Genomic DNA, 14,658 nt, shown 5'->3' on the forward strand with positions numbered 1-14,658 from the left:
AGCTCTGAAAAATATATGTTGTGAAAAGAGCCGATGTGATTCGTCAAAAGACCAATTACTGGGAAAAATATCAGAATTTGGCTGCTTGTGTGAAGAGCGAGGCAATGTAAGATTGGATCCCCTCTAGGTCACAGCACCAATTACACAACACTATGAAGTCTGAGACCTGGGATTTAGACTGTAGTTTTTCAGATTTGCATATTTAAACATATTTTTGGACGTTAAACCAGAACTTGCATAAAGCCATCCACAGATAACATTATTCCAACTATTTACTTATTTTATTTTTATGTTTACCACTCCAGAAACACCCCCTATCCCGTACTTACTTGGCAATTCTGGACATCTGAAAGGATTTGATTGCTACAGTGTAATAAATATGGTGAAAGTCCTACCAAGCCTATCAGAGGGCAAAGTGGAGGAACTGCCATTTTTTGTTTATGTCTATCATTTCGTGCCTAGGGGCTGTAGGGTTTAGCCCTGTTTTAATATTAGCAATTCTATCTTCCTTGAATAGGCCTACATTCCTGATCTGACATGGCTGGATTGGTGAAAGCTGTGGTAGAACCATTGCTTACGCCTATCAATTTGTGTTAGTTCAGTGATTACTTCAAGGAAGAGAGGAAGAAAGGATGCACTTTCAAAGTATTCAAACAGGGTCTTCTTTTCTGGACTTAACCTGAGACTTTTGGGTTCTTCTTCCACCACATTCTCGCTGAGCTGGGGAGTGCAGGAGAGCGATGGACTAAGATGTCGGGCCAGAGCAGCGGGGAGAGAGATCGGCCCGTAGTGACGCGAGGGTGTACCTGGGGTCCGTGTCAGAGGACAGGCCACCTCTTAAGTGGCTGGAGCTTGAGCTGCTGAGACAGGAGAACCGCTGCCACTCTGTAACCCTGGGAGACAAAGTCAAACTGAGGTCACAACTGCTCTACAGTGCTGATCCCACATGCAGCCCCAGCAAGCTCAAGGTATACCACACTAAAGGACAGTTTCCCAGACCCAGATTAAGCCTAGTTCTGGACTAAAAAGCTAAATATGTTGTTGCCCATTATCTTGCAGAGAACAGAAATGTGTATTTTGCTTACAACCCAGCTTTTTAGTAAAGAAGTAATCTTTTTAATTATTCGCTTGAATAGGTCTTCTAAACTCATTTTGGGAGATGAATGTGGTTGGATGTTGTGCGACTTCCTGTCTACCAACCCATTACCCTCCTCATACCCTGGGTGGTGTTACCAGGCATTGGTAACCAGCAGGCAGCAGAGGAAGGTTTGTTGGGCACCTGTTACTTAGAGACAAGTATAGATAGACGTCAGGGTTGCTAACGGATCAGTGGCCTGCCTGTTCACTATCCATGGAGAATGTAAAAAAGCTCTGGAATAGTGTAAGTGCAAATGTCATTTTCTTTGTGTTGCTTCTCGCCAAGCAAAACTCAAACAGTCTTGCTGAATTAAATACGTATTTGAGTACTGGTGCCTAAAAAGTTAATGTTACTGGTTTGACCCATCTATGAATTTGAGAGGGGTTAAATTTCCCCAGCACCTTCCCGTAGCTTTATACCAAACTGATTGGCGGTAATTGGGCTGAAACTTTGACTGACTGACTCATAGAATCTCTATCATGATGCGTTTAACCTCAAGGTGTCAGTAGAGTGTCAGTTGAGGTCCTGCCTCTTTACATAAAATTGAAGCTGATACCCACAAGAGGAATCCATTTGAGGTTATTACCTGACAGGACTTTGGGCAGGCAGCGAATTAGTGGCAATTTATTAGTGGCAATAGATCCGAACTGAATGCTGTTCATTGGCTCACTGAGGCCCCTCAGGGTTGTGTACTTAGTCCCATTCTGTACTCCCTGTACTCCCTGTTCACCACACAACAAGAGGTACCAGAGCGCCAAGTCTAAGCATCAGTATAGAGAAAAAGTAGAGTCGCAATTCAACGGCTCAGACACAAGAGGTATGTGGCAGGGTCTACAGTCAATCACCAATTACAAAAAGAAAACCAGCCCCGTCACGGACCAGGATGTCTTGCTCCCAGGCAGACTAAATAACTTTTTTGCCCGCTTTGAGGACAATACAGTGCCACTGACACGGCCCGCAACCAAAACATGTGGACTCTCCTTCACTGCAGCCGACGTGAGTAAAACATTTAAACGTGTTAACCCTCGCAAGGCTGCAGGCCCAGATGGCATCACCAGCCGCGTCCTCAGAGCATGCGCAGACCAGCTGGCTGGTGTGTTTACAGACATATTCAATCAATCCTTATCCCAGTCTGCTGTTCCCACATGCTTCAAGAGGGCCACCATTGTTCCTGTTCCCAAGAAAGCTAAGGTAACTGAGCTAAACGACTACCGCCCTGTAGCACTCACTTCCATCATCATGAAGTGATTTGAGAGACTAGTCAAGGACCATATCACCTCCACCCTACCTGACACCCTAGACCCACTCCAATTTGCTTACCGCCCCAATAGGTCCACAGACGATGCAATCTCAACCACACTGCACACTGCCCTAACCCATCTGGACAAGAGGAATACCTATGTGAGAATGCTGTTCATCGACTACAGCTCAGCATTTAACACCATAGTGCCCTCCAAACTCGTCATCAAGCTCGAGACCCTGGGTCTCGACCCCGCCCTGTGTAACTGGGTACTGGACTTCCTGACGGTTTTAAGTTTTAAGTTCCTCGGCGTACACATCACAGACAAACTGAATTGGTCCACCCACACAGACAGCATCGTGAAGAAGGCGCAGCAGCGCCTCTTTAACCTCAGGAGGCTGAAGAAATTCGGCTTGTCACCAAAAGCACTCACAAACTTCTACAGATGCACAATCGAGAGCATCCTGTCGGGCTGTATCACCGTCTGGTACGGCAACTGCTCCGCCCACAACCGTAAGGCTCTCCAGAGGGTAGTGAGGTCTGCACAACGCATCACCGGGGGGGGCAAACTACCTGCCCTCCAGGACACCTACACCACCCAATGTCACAGGAAGGCCATAAAGATCTTCAAAGACAACAACCACCCGAGCCACTGCCTGTTCACCCCGCTATCATCCAGAAGGCGAGGTCAGTACAGGTGCATCAAAGCAGGGACCAAGAGACTGAAAAACAGCTTCTATCTCAAGGCCATCAGACTGTTAAACAGCTACCACTAACATTGAGTGGCTGCTGCCAACACACTGACTCAACTCCAGCCACTTTAATAATGTGAATTGATGGAAATTGATGTAAAATATATCACTAGCCACTTTAAACAATGCTACTTAATATAATGTTTACATACCCTACATTACTCATCTCATATGTATATACTGTATTCGATACCATCTACTGCATCTTGCCTATGCCGTTCTGTACCATCACTCATTCATATATCTTTATGTACACATTCTTTATCCCTTTACACTTGTAGTAAGGTAGTAGTTTTGGAATTGTTAGGTTACTCGTTGGTTATTACTGCATTGTCGGAACTAGAAGCATTTAGCTACACTCGCATTAACATCTGCTAACCATGTGTATGTGACAAATAAATTTGATTTGATTTGAAAAGGCTCCCTAACCTCTTTTGGCTTTGGTAAACTAATGAGAATGCAGAAATAGCTTGGCTAGAGGGCAGATTCTCTTTATAGTTTACCTGTTAATTAAAGGGCCAAGGATCGGGCTGGAAAAAAGTAACCACTCTCAAATTCATAGATGGAGATACAGATGCAAGGACTAACCAAAATGATAGTTTTAACCATGCGTTGAAGCTATACAATGTTTGTTTACAATTATACATAGATTTCAAACAATAAAGTAAAACTACTTTACATTTTGTGTTCTGATGTTGTCAAACAGAGGTTAAGTTATGTTCTTCAAGAATCAATGGCCATATATAATTCAAATTTAAAGTAAAACAATGAATGCACCAATCCCAGATTTCCCCTTTAAGAACTTCTATGTGACAGCAGGTACATTCTGCCTCAGGTAGAAATGTGAATGGAGTCAAATCAGTCAGTAGAAGCATTTGGAGAGCAATGGGGTTGATGAATAATGACTGTCCTGCACTGCTAGACAATACGAATGCTTTGAATAATGACTGTCCTGCACTGCTAGACAATACAAATGCTTTGTGGTTCTTTATAGAACATTTTGAGGGCTATATGAAACAAACCATTTAGCGCTTTTTGGTTCTATTTAGCACCATTTACTCTAGCAGTGTGATGCCTCCTGTTAGAACCCTGTGTTTAGTTGTGTTTATTTTATTTTTACAGGGACAGTGCACATTAATCAATGTTTCAGTAAAAGTGCCGGTTTTAGCCAGCCAGCTAATTTTCAACCGCAGTCCCAGGGCAGGTTATTAAAAACAATTACAATATAGACAATCATTGAGCAGTGAGCACACGCAGAGCAACATAGGACAAGCAAGACGTAGCATACAGACAGAGCAACATAGAATAAAAAGCAGCAAGACGAAGATGAAGTACAGTTTTCCTACCTCTGTAGTCAAACAATTTCTTATAAATCGGAAATTAGCTAGGTTGAATTTGGTTATTTGAATGACCTTTTTCACATGCTTTTTAAAAGAGAGGTTGGAATCAAGTATGATGCCAAGGTGGTTAAACATGTTTTAAATGCACCCAAATTGAAATGATTGATTCAATTCTCTATCTCCATTTGTATGTTAACTGTTGATATGCAGTACATACCCATATTTCCATCAGTAAACTATTAAATTACAACAAATTAAAATGCAGCAAATATCTTCATGACTTGGCAATATTGGCTATTACTAATCAAATACCTCTGACACAGGTACAACAAAGTTCATGACATGTGCACAATGACCTAGCTTTTATAAGCATATGTGCAGGCACAAATGACTCCAACAAAGACTTTTCTTTCAACACAAATGAAGCAATGAAGTAGTATTGCTTCTAAACCATTCTTCGTACTGAACAAGAGGCTGAGTGAAGATTTAGCCATTAGGTAACAGCCAGGGTCAGGGGGTTAGTGAGAGGGAGCTGTATGTCTGTCTCCCTGTCTGAGTCGACGCACGCACCCCCCCCAGTCCAGGAGTTGGTTAGCGTGTTTATCCCTGAAATATATTTATGACAGCTCAAAGAGGCTCCCTGGATGAAAGGCCTGTTGCTAGGAGACTCTGGCTGTCACATCTGAGAGAGGCCATTATTACAGAGAGCATGGTATACCCCCTAGGAGCATACGGATATGTATGTTTGTGTAGCTGATTTAAAATGACTAGCTAGTTAGCGCAAGTAGTTGTTTCCATTACCTCTTCAAGGGATGCGGCTTTTGTGGAGCAATAGGTGACGATGCTTCTTGAGTGGCAGGTGTCAATGTGTTCAGAGGGTCCCTGGTTCAAGTCCAGGTTGGGACAAGGGGTGGGACGGGAGCAATAATGTTACGTATGTGTAGCAGGTAGCAGGTCTCGAACCCTGGACCTTCTAGCCCGAAGTCCAGAGCGCTATCGACTGTGCCCCAAAAGCATGCTCGAGAGGCAGAGTCGATATCCGCACTTATAAACCCAGGGTCGTTACAGTATGTATAAGTGTTTGTGAGTGTGTGTATGTAAGATGCCTGCATGTAAGGGCCACTAAAATGGGGGTCTAACCACACTCAGAGGTGGCACCTATTGATGTGTGTTGTTAATTAAATGGAAATGTTAATTAAATGGAAATGTTGTGCCATGTTAGCCAGGGTCCTCTCTCAACCTTGTCCCTTCCCCTCCCCTCCCCTCCCCTTCCCTGCCTTTCATCTCTAGCGCTCCGAGTTCATTAATTGGCTGGAAAGTGAAGTCTATCATGGGCTGTGAGAATTTAAAGAGCAGATTGATCTGTCACCTTTCCACCTCACCTTGTTATTTCAATCTTCTTCATTATCCAAAGGAAATGGAACAGTTATGAAAAATTGTTCCACTTCCATTTTTAGCTTATCGTATACTAAAGCTGCTTTGATCTGAAGTTTCTGTTCATTCCTTTGTGTAAGTACTTTCAAAAAATATAATTTGTGACACTATAATGACAATAATTGATATTTTTCTTTTCAAATAGATTGAAAAGAGAGTATCCCTTGAAAGCCCGCCAAAGCTCAAGCTGGCCTTTGAGATACATTTCTGCTATGGTTTGAGAATGTGTTGTTGGGATGACCTAGTATGGTCATTCCTTATGGATATATGCGTTGAATTCCAATCGAACCTTAGCCAATCCTGTAGATCTGAGAGGATTGGTAGGCGGAAGCAATTTGGCGACATTTCTATCTAGCCAATCAGAATACAAGATGAAGCTATTACTATAATGCCTATCCAATCCTCAAATCGGAAGTACCTAGGATGTAGGGGCTTGGGGGCGATTTGGAATTCAGTGATCTAATGTATTTAATGACACCTTCTCCTCTGCAGGAATTTGAAATGGGTGTCCTAAGATCACTGGATGTGCTCAACTTTGGACTGATAGTGAAGAAGTGTTTGGGCTTACACAACATAGTAAATGTCAATCGGGCGGCAGGGTAGCCTAGTGGTTAGAGTGTTGGACCAGTAACTGGAAGGTTGCAAGTTCAAATCCCCGAGCTGACAAGGTACAAATCTGTCATTCTGGCCCTGAACAGGCAGTTTCTAGGGCGTCATTGAAAATAAGAATTTGTTTTTAACTGACTTGCCTAGTTAAATAAAGGTAAAAAAATGGAACCGGAAAAGCAGCCAGAAGATCCAACTTTTAATTATTGGACAGATAGATTAATAAATTATTAATATCCCTCTCCCTCCCTCCCTCCCTCCCTCCACATAGCCTCTTGTGCTTGCCTCGTTGGTATAACTCCTCGTAATGTCACTGTTCTGCTTTCACTGCCTCTATCTCCTCCTTAGGACGGCGATACTCCCCGTCCAGGGTCCTTTTGCGTCCAGGGTCCTTTTCCATCCAGGATACTTTTCCATCCAGGATACTTTTCCATCCAGGATCTCCTCCCAAGTCCACTCCTCCTGTACACGCTGCTTGGTCCATTTTTGGTGGGATCTTGTCACGATCGTCGTAATGAGTAGACCAAGGCGCAGCGTGAGTAGAGTTCCACATGTTTTTAATAAATCGAAACACAGCAAAAACAAACAAGCACATCCAAAACGTGCCGCTACTGTTGTGCACTCAGGCAACTAAATGTAGACAAGATCCCACAACAGAAAGTGGGAAAAAGGGCTGCCTAAGTATGATTCCCAATCAGAGACAACGATAGACAGCTGCCTCTGATTGGGAACCACACTCAGCCACAAACAAAGAAATAGACAACATAGAATGTACACAACATAGAATGCACAAAACTAAAGAACCCACCCTGGAACGGTGACTGCCTTGGGAAAACAATTGACAAGAACAATTTAATTTCAAAAAAATAATTACAGTTGACATGAAACTGGAATTCAAAATGTTTGGGTGTGATTCCATGTCTAACAAAGATTTTGTTTTAGCCTGAACCCAGGAATTTTGTTTGATAGCCCATTTCTAGAGTATGCTGTACATTTATGTCACAACTGCTGATGATCTTGAGTTGCATTTATATCATTACACCACACATGCTTTTAATAACTATTATCTCAATGTCTCAACTGTTGTCTCATGTTATTTGTCATATGTATTGGCACTGCTTGCCTGAACTATTTCCTATAACAGCTAGTGGGATAAATAAATTACTATATTGATTTGACATTGCTCTATCTCCTGCAGGATGAGTTACACAGTGGAGGAGGAGTCGGCGCAGTGTGGCCAACAGGTGGCGTTTTCCCTGCCCACCCCGGTCAGGGACCTGTGCCATGGAGAGCCCGTTGCAGCCCTGATGGCACCATTTTCACCGTTTGCGAGGATGGTGCTGTCTACTACTGGAGCCCCGGGCTCATCCTGAAGAGGAGCAAAAGCGAGTGTGCGTGCGGGTGCGTGTGGCAGTGACTCAGTGAGTAGTTTTGAAGTGTGAGGATGTAGACATTACCTTTCTGATGAAGGATCACACTGCTCAGAGGAGCATGTATGCTGTTATAGTTGGGAAATGTGTTTAGAAGTTTGCATAAATTAAATGAACCATGTAATACCAGACAACACACTGGCAGTCTAAACCATATCTTACTAAAATACTAGTTCCTACCCTGGCAGCCTAAATCATGTAATACCAGATCACACTCTGGCAGTCTAAACCATATCTAACTAATACCAGATCACAGACTGGCAGCCTAAACTATATCTAACTAATACCAGATCACACACTGGCAGTCTAAACCATGTAATACCAGATCACATACTGGCTGTCTAAACCATGTAATACCAGATCACACACTGGCAGTCTAAACCATGTAATACCAGATCACACACTGGCAGTCTAAACCATGTAATACCAGATCACACACACTGGCAGTCTAAACCATGTAATACCAGATCACACGCTGGCAGCCTAAACCATGTCTCACTAATACCAGATCTCACTCTGGCAGTCTAAACCATGTCTCACAAATACCAGATCACACACTGGCAGTCTAAATCATGTAATACCAGATCACACACTGGCAGTCTAAACCATGTAATACCAGATCACACACACTGGCAGTCTAAAGCATGTAATACCAGATCACACGCTGGCAGCCTAAACCATGTCTCACTAATACCAGATCACACGCTGGCAGCCTAAACCATGTAATACCAGATCACACACACTGGCAGTCTAAACCATGTAATACCAGATCACACGCTGGCAGCCTAAACCATGTCTCACTAATACCAGATCACACACTGGCAGTCTAAACCATGTAATACCAGATCACACACACTGGCAGTCTAAAGCATGTAATACCAGATCACACGCTGGCAGCCTAAACCATGTCTCACTAATACCAGATCACACGCTGGCAGTCTAAACCATGTAATACCAGATCACACACTGGCATTCTAAACCATGTAATACCAGATCATACACTGGCAGTCTAAACCATGTAATACCAGATCACACACTGGCTGTCTAAATGATGTGTCACTTCTACCAGATCACACACTGGCAGTCTAAACCATGTAATACCAGATCACACACTGGCAGTCTAAACCATGTAATACCAGATCACACACTGGCAGTCTAAACCATGTAATACTAGATCACACACTGGCAGTCTAAACCATGTAATACCAGATCACACACTGGCAGTCTAAACCATGTAATACCAGATCACACACTGGCAGTCTAAACCATGTAATACTAGATCACACACTGGCAGTCTAAACCATGTAATACCAGATCACACACTGGCAGTCTAAACCATGTCTTACTAATACCAGATCACACACTGGCAGTCTTAACCATGTAATACTAGATCACACACTGGCAGTCTAAACCATGTAATACCAGATCACACACTGGCAGTCTAAACCATGTAATACCAGATCACACACTGGCAGTCTAAACCATGTAATACCAGATCACACGCTGGCTGTCTAAACCATGTCTTACTAATACCAGATCACACACTGGCTGTCTAAACCATGTCTTACTAATAACAGATCACACACTGGCAGTCTAAACCATGTAATACCAGATCACACGCTGGCTGTCGAAACCATGTCTTACTAATACCAGATCACACACTGGCAGTCTAAACCATGTAATACCAGCTCACACACTGGCAGTCTAAACCATGTAATACCAGATCACACACTGGCAGTCTAAACCATGTCTTACTAATAACAGATCACACACTGGCAGTCTAAAGCATGTAATACCAGATCACACGCTGGCAGCCTAAACCATGTCTCACTAATACCAGATCACACGCTGGCAGTCTAAACCATGTAATACCAGATCACACACTGGCATTCTAAACCATGTAATACCAGATCATACACTGGCAGTCTAAACCATGTAATACCAGATACACACTGGCTGTCTAAATGATGTGTCACTTCTACCAGATCACACACTGGCAGTCTAAACCATGTAATACCAGATCACACACTGGCAGTCTAAACCATGTAATACCAGATCACACGCTGGCTGTCTAAACCATGTCTTACTAATACCAGATCACACACTGGCTGTCTAAACCATGTCTTACTAATAACAGATCACACACTGGCAGTCTAAACCATGTAATACCAGATCACACGCTGGCTGTCGAAACCATGTCTTACTAATACCAGATCACACACTGGCAGTCTAAACCATGTAATACCAGCTCACACACTGGCAGTCTAAACCATGTAATACCAGATCACACACTGGCAGTCTAAACCATGTCTTACTAATAACAGATCACACACTGGCAGTCTAAAGCATGTAATACCAGATCACACGCTGGCAGCCTAAACCATGTCTCACTAATACCAGATCACACGCTGGCAGTCTAAACCATGTAATACCAGATCACACACTGGCATTCTAAACCATGTAATACCAGATCATACACTGGCAGTCTAAACCATGTAATACCAGATCACACACTGGCTGTCTAAATGATGTGTCACTTCTACCAGATCACACACTGGCAGTCTAAACCATGTAATACCAGATCACACACTGGCAGTCTAAACCATGTAATACCAGATCACACACGGGCAGTCTAAACCATGTAATACCAGATCACACACTGGCAGTCTAAACCATGTAATACCAGATCATACACTGGCAGTCTAAACCATGTAATACCAGATCACACACTGGCAGTCTAAACCATGTAATACCAGATCACACACTGGCAGTCTAAACCATGTAATACCAGATCACACACTGGCAGTCTAAACCATGTAATACCAGATCACACACTGGCAGTCTAAACCATGTCTTACTAATACCAGATCACACACTGGCAGTCTAAACCATGTAATACTAGATCACACACTGGCAGTCTAAACCATGTAATACCAGATCACACACTGGCAGTCTAAACCATGTAATACCAGATCACACACTGGCAGTCTAAACCATGTAATACTAGATCACACACTGGCAGTCTAAACCATGTAATACCAGATCACACACTGGCAGTCTAAACCATGTCTTACTAATACCAGATCACACACTGGCAGTCTTAACCATGTAATACTAGATCACACACTGGCAGTCTAAACCATGTAATACCAGATCACACACTGGCAGTCTAAACCATGTAATACCAGATCACACACTGGCAGTCTAAACCATGTAATACCAGATCACACGCTGGCTGTCTAAACCATGTCTTACTAATACCAGATCACACACTGGCTGTCTAAACCATGTCTTACTAATAACAGATCACACACTGGCAGTCTAAACCATGTAATACCAGATCACACGCTGGCTGTCGAAACCATGTCTTACTAATACCAGATCACACACTGGCAGTCTAAACCATGTAATACCAGCTCACACACTGGCAGTCTAAACCATGTAATACCAGATCACACACTGGCAGTCTAAACCATGTCTTACTAATAACAGATCACACACTGGCAGTCTAAACCATGTAAAACCAGATCACACACTGGCTGTCTAAACCATGTCTTACTAATACCAGATCACACACTGGCAGTCTAAAGCATGTAATACCAGATCACACACTGGCAGTCTAAACCATGTAATACCAGATCACACACTGGCAGTCTAAACCATGTAATACCAGATCACACACTGGCTGTCTAAACCATGTCTTACTAATACCAGATCACACACTGGCAGTCTAAACCATGTAATACCAGATCACACACTGGCATTCTAAGCCATGTAATACCAGATAACACACTAGCAGTCTAAACCATGTCTCACTAATATCAGATCACACACTGGCAGTCTAAACCATGTCTCACTAATACCAGATCACACACTGGCAGTCTAAACGATGTGTCACTTCTGCCAGATCACAAACGGGCTATCTAAACCATGTCTCACTAATACCAGATCACAAACTGGCTATCTAAACCATGTCTCACTAATACCAGATCACAAACTGGCTATCTAAACCATGTCTCACTAATACCAGATCACACACTGGCAGTCTAAACCTTGTCTTACTAATAGTAGATCACACACTGGCAGCCTAAACATTGTCTTACTAATACCAGATCACACACTGGCAGTCTAAACCATGTCTCACTAATACCAGATCACACACTGGCAGTCTAAACCATGTTATACCAGATCACACACTGGCAGTCTAAACCATGTCTCACTAATACCAGATCACACACAGGCAGTCTTAACCATGTAATACCAGATCACACACTGGCAGTCTAAACCATGTCTTACTAATACCAGATCACACACTGGCAGCCTAAACCTTGTCTTACTAATACCAGATCACACACTGGCAGTCTAAACCATGTCTTAATAATATCCAGCCTGATTTTAGACCTGCTTTAGTGGTATTCCTGTTCTGTCTCCCTGCCTGCAGCTACACTGGATCTGATGAGTGTTCTATTCTGTATGAAGACTCCCAGGCAGGGTTGGGGAGTAATGGATTACATGTACAGTGCCTTGCGAAAGTATTCGGCCCCCTTGAACTTTGCGACCTTTTGCCACATTTCAGACTTCAAACATAAAGATATAAAACTGTATTTTTTTGTGAAGAATCAACAACAAGTGGGACACAATCATGAAGTGGAACGACATTTATTGGATATTTCAAACTTTTTTAACAAATCAAAAACTGAAAAATTGGGCGTGCAAAATTATTCAGCCCCTTTACTTTCAGTGCAGCAAACTCTCTCCAGAAGTTCAGTGAGGATCTCTGAATGATCCAATGTTGACCTAAATGACTAATGATGATAAATACAATCCACCTGTGTGTAATCAAGTCTCCGTATAAATGCACCTGCACTGTGAAAGTCTCAGAGGTGCGTTAAAAGCGCAGAGAGCATCATGAAGAACAAGGAACACACAAGGCAGGTCCGAGATACGGTTGTGAAGAAGTTTAAAGCCGGATTTGGATACAAAAAGATTTCCCAAGCTTTAAACATCCCAAGGAGCACTGTGCAAGCGATAATATTGAAATGGAAGGAGTATCAGACCCCTGCAAATCTACAACAATGCAAAACGTTATGTTTGGCGTAAAAGCAACACCCTGAACACACCATCCCCACTGTCAAACATGGTGGTGGCAGCATCATGGTTTGGGCCTGCTTTTCTTCAGCAGGGACAGGGAAGATGGTTAAAATTGATGGGAAGATGGATGGAGCCAAATACAGGACCATTCTGGAAGAAAACCTGATGGAGTCTGCAAAAGACCTGAGACTAGGACGGAGATTTGTCTTCCAACAAGACAATGATCCAAAACATAAAGCAAAATCTACAATGGAATGGTTCAAAAATAAACATATCCAGGTGTTAGAATGGCCAAGTCAAAGTCCTGACCTGAATCCAATCGAGAATCTGTGGAAAGAACTGAAAACTGCTGTTCACAAATGCTCTCCATCCAACCTCACTGAGCTCGAGCTGTTTTGCAAGGAGGAATGGGAAAAAAATTCAGTCTCTCGATGTGCAAAACTGATAGAGACATACCCCAAGCGACTTACAGCTGTAATCGCAGCAAAAGGTGGCGCTATAAAGTATTAACTTAAGGGGGCTGAATAATTTTGCACGCCCAATTTTTCAGTTTTTGATTTGTTAAAAAAGTTTGAAATATCCAATAAATGTCGTTCCCCTTCATGATTGTGTCCCACTTGTTGTTGATTCTTCACAAAAAAATACAGTTTTATATCTTTATGTTTGAAGCCTGAAATGTGGCAAAAGGTCGCAAAGTTCAAGGGGGCCGAATACTTTCGCAAGGCACTGTAATCTGTTACATGTAAGAGAATCCAAGAAAGCGGTAGCTGTAATCTGTTACGTTACCAGCAAAAATATTGTAATCAGATTACAGATTCTTTTGAAAAACTAGATGATTACTTTGAGTATTACTTTTTTATTCAAAAAGGATGTTGGCGAAAAAAGAAATACATCTCGAACACATTCTAGTCAGCTTTGAAAAAAGGCACAATTTTAAATTTGTTCCACCTGAGCGAGTCTGACCACAAGTCAGTGACCATTATGATGACACCAAATGTGTTTGATAGATTGCGGGAAAAGAGCAGGAATAGGCTTTTGTAGGCTACAGTCCAAGCTATTTCTTCCAATGGTGCGTCTGCTGTCGGCATCCAAAGATTTTCCTATTTGAATATACGCTTGGAGGTAAGGATGACGGCAGTGGTGTAGTCTATAACGATATGGATATCTCTTATTATTGTTATCTACATAGCGCATTGATGTGAATCACACTTCTGCTCTGTCATTTAGCTATTTGCTCCTTACAGATTGTGGTTGTTGTGGATGGCTGCTCACAAATCTAAATGTGTATTTGAACCCAATAATGGTTGAATTCAAGAAATTTAAGTTGCCTATCAATAATTGTTTTTGAAACCAGTGGACAGCCAGTGAAAACAGCTGCGTAGTGCGGATCCCAGCCTATGGAATAAAAGTGGGGCTTTTATTGCTCAATCTAATTCATGCTGATAAAATACATCCATAGGCCTAATGGACACATGCTCAGACTCACACACCATTGATATACTTATAGGGGCAATCTGTAGTTGCTACTTCCATTTTTGGACTTATAAATTATATATATTCATGTAAAGATATAATTTAATCATATTATTATATGCATTAGAAAGCGATGGGTTATAATAACATTACC

Source organism: Oncorhynchus mykiss, chromosome 15, assembly GCF_013265735.2.
Source record: "Oncorhynchus mykiss isolate Arlee chromosome 15, USDA_OmykA_1.1, whole genome shotgun sequence".
NCBI lineage: Eukaryota > Metazoa > Chordata > Actinopteri > Salmoniformes > Salmonidae > Oncorhynchus > Oncorhynchus mykiss.